Below are 3,303 nucleotides of genomic sequence, written 5' to 3'. Positions count from 1 at the left end.
GTCATACCCGGCTCTTTATGAGACTAGATGGAAGATATATTAACCATATGCCCGAGCAGATCAGTGAGTAACCATATGCAATTTAAATCATTATCAGAGACTTGATCATGTAAGAAGATTAAGCTAACGTCTGAGGACCAGAGTAAGGGTGTAACCATATCGAGTACCCTCAAAATGCCATGAGGGCCTATATTACTTAGAATCTCGGGGACCCTAGACATGCACTAAAACAATACTGACAGTTCATAGAACCAGGGATACTCGTCGTCATATAGTCCTTAGGACTAGGATCTTATGCATCTAGTACTTCTCAGCATATAGAGTTCAAGGAAAGTAGTTCAATTTACTACAAGAGTTTGACATTCAGAAGTGAATAAGAGATACGAATTACATTTAGGATTTAAGAGTGGAGTTACCCCAGAGCTCGTATCACCTTTTTCTTACATCTAGGACATGCTAAAGGAAGAGGAAGAATAAGCTTTATATACGCTCTACTTTCCCTCATGGAATCATCATATGCATATATCGTACTCAGCCCATTATGGGCTCAATATCACAACTTTATTATGCATTACCATATCACCATATAACGTACCCGGCCCATGATGGGGATCAGTAAATAATTATAGCATAATAGCATCATACTTATGTCGACAACATACCAAGAGGAAAGAAAGATAGCTCTATTTACTCATGCTAAAGACATGCCAAGAGAAAGGAGATAGCTGTACATATTTATGCCAAAGACATGCCAAGAGAAGAAAGGGCTTCACATACTTATGTCAAAGACATTCCAAGAGAAGAAAGGGCTACACATACTTATGCCAAAGACATGCCAAGAGAATAAAGGGCTTCACATACCTCTTTAGGGATTAATCGTAACCCAGCTTGACTCATTATCTCCTTAACCTATTTAACATGAAAGTAATACTAAGATTAATAACCTTTCATTTTCAAAATTTCCAATTCTACACCCCAATATTCATAGGAACCATTCCCTTATCCCTTTCCCTCGACTAGTTTATTACTAGTTTCGAAGTTACCGAAAATCGGGAAGCATCTCCCTTATAACTTTTCCTATCTAACTACTAATCTTAGAATCCATATTACCAACAAAACCAGCAGCTATACACAATCAAATCAGTCTAATACGATGAAATAACAATTCTACACAACTCGCCCAAAACTATGATACCGAAATAGAGTTTTTAATCTTTGTTTCGTAAAACCTTTAACCATATGAAATGGAGGGTCATATGGATGCAACCAGAAGCACCCACACCCATTTTTAGTACTTTCCAAACCTGTAACACGCAATCCAACTGGCTGCAACTGCAGAACCACAATCACAACACACTACTCGACTTCAATTTAGCTATAACGACTTCAATTTAGTTTGTTTCTAACGTCAAGCATCCTTATAAATTTTTTCCATTTCAAACCTTATTCAATACATGTAATATACCTCATAACATCATCATAAACTCCAGTTCGAAAGGGAAAACTTTTCCTTACCCGAAACTCGCCAAGACTTGCCGAAACTCGCCTCGAAATTTCCTTTAGCGTATCTGAAACTTTGGGGCTGTTTGTTAACGTTTTAGGGATGCTACAAACCATATATTTACATTACCAATACTTTCGTAACATCATGGTATACCCTAGATAATTAATTAGCAGAGTTAAATCAGAAACTTACCTCTTTTCCCCTTCCCAAAACCGTAGGTCTCTCTCTTTGTCTCTTAAGGATTCTCCTCTCTTCTTTTCTTTCTATTGAATTTTATCTATTTGTCTTGAGTTTTCTAGACATGTATGGAACTTGATGAGTCATAGGACACATATATATAGGCTACTTTTAGGGGGTGACACGTGTCAACTCCTAAGTGGTGATATATGTCAAGTACTGAGTGGTGACACATGTCAAGCACTAAGCGGTGACACATGTTAAGCCCTTTGGGCCAACACATCCCTTCCTCCAACCATAGGATTTCATGTGGCATGTGTGCACCACCCCCTTTCTCCAGCTGCTGCCACTTGGCACTCTCTTATGCTGCCACATGACACTCTCTCATGCTGCCATGTGTCACCTTTTGTTTTCCTCGTGGGTTTGTAATCTTGTCATCTTTTACAAATTTATGTAATCCTTGTTATGTAAGATTGGTACGTACTCAAGTAACTTAAGTATGTAAAATTTCCAAGTTGGTAGCTTATGTATGTAACACATCCAAGGTAATAGCTTACACAAGTAAGTTGGGTCCTACGACTCACTACTTGGCCTTCAATTCCTTCCGAATTCCTATAACTTTATTTCCAATCTTTCCTGCCATGAGGTATCACATTCTCCTTTCCTTAGAGTTGTTTGATAGTGTTATAACCTATACGTCTCACATGGTAGCTTTTAAGAACTTAGGAATATTTCAAGAAACTTAAGAAGCTTTAAGAAACTTTAGAAAACCTTAAGAAACTTAAGAGGCTTACGATCCTTCCATGAAACTTAAGAGCCTTTCAAGAGACTTAAGAACATGTTCCAAGGTACAAAAGTACGGGGTGTAACATCCTTTCCCCCTTTAGAATATTCGTCCTCGAATGTGAACCAAAACCTTTCTCCGGATCTTATATCGACTATATGAAGAGTTTTTTTGTCCCATTGCCATAACATATACTTTCATCGAGCAATCAATATCAGAGTTCCAAAGGTTAGAATTACTTGTAGACGTAGGGAATAGGTACATATACTTGTGTTTCCTTTCCTCTTTCACTTCCCAAGGGGTCACCCATCCTAGTACTACTCTCGCCCAAGCACGCTTAACTTCGGAGTTCTGATGGGATCCGATATGTTAGTGCTAGTATGATCGCATCCATCCCTTAGTGTCTCCACCAATGGTTCCTCACATGGTCTCAGATACCGCGGCTTTTGTCTGTTTATTGCAACCCTCAAGATCCATCCATCCCTTATAGGTTCTCGTTTGAAGTTTAAACGTTCCTATTTACATATGATAGCATCAGTTGATTTTCTCTTACGCTTGTATTTATATTGTCCACTTCCCCCATTTTAGGGTGTACCCATGTCATCCTATGTTTATTTTTAACTATTGACGCGCAAATGATTCTGTTCCAACCCTTTAACATATTGCACCATGTCTACACCTTCTGTTAGATCATCTATACTTTAGGTTGCCCCCGTAAGAAACCTTAGTACAATCATGGGGTGCTTAGAATTATCGATAAATAGTACACACTCTAGTCCAAGTACTGGTACTCAAGTCATATAACTAATGTAGTAGTTTAGCCAAAGCCACATTTCAT

The 3,303-nt window shown here is 38.4% G+C and overlaps 1 pseudogene; it reads right to left on the bottom strand.

Annotated features, from left to right (window-relative positions):
• Positions 1-2,736: 2,736 nt before the first annotated feature.
• On the bottom strand, positions 2,737-2,857 carry LOC129875324 (5S ribosomal RNA; annotated as a pseudogene).
• Between the last annotated feature and the right edge of the window lie 446 nt (positions 2,858-3,303).

The sequence above is a fragment of the Solanum dulcamara genome, chromosome 11 (genome assembly GCF_947179165.1).
Source record: "Solanum dulcamara chromosome 11, daSolDulc1.2, whole genome shotgun sequence".
Lineage (NCBI taxonomy): Eukaryota > Viridiplantae > Streptophyta > Magnoliopsida > Solanales > Solanaceae > Solanum > Solanum dulcamara.
The sequence above is the reverse complement of the archived record's forward strand: the minus strand, read 5'-3'. Positions and strand labels throughout refer to the sequence as shown.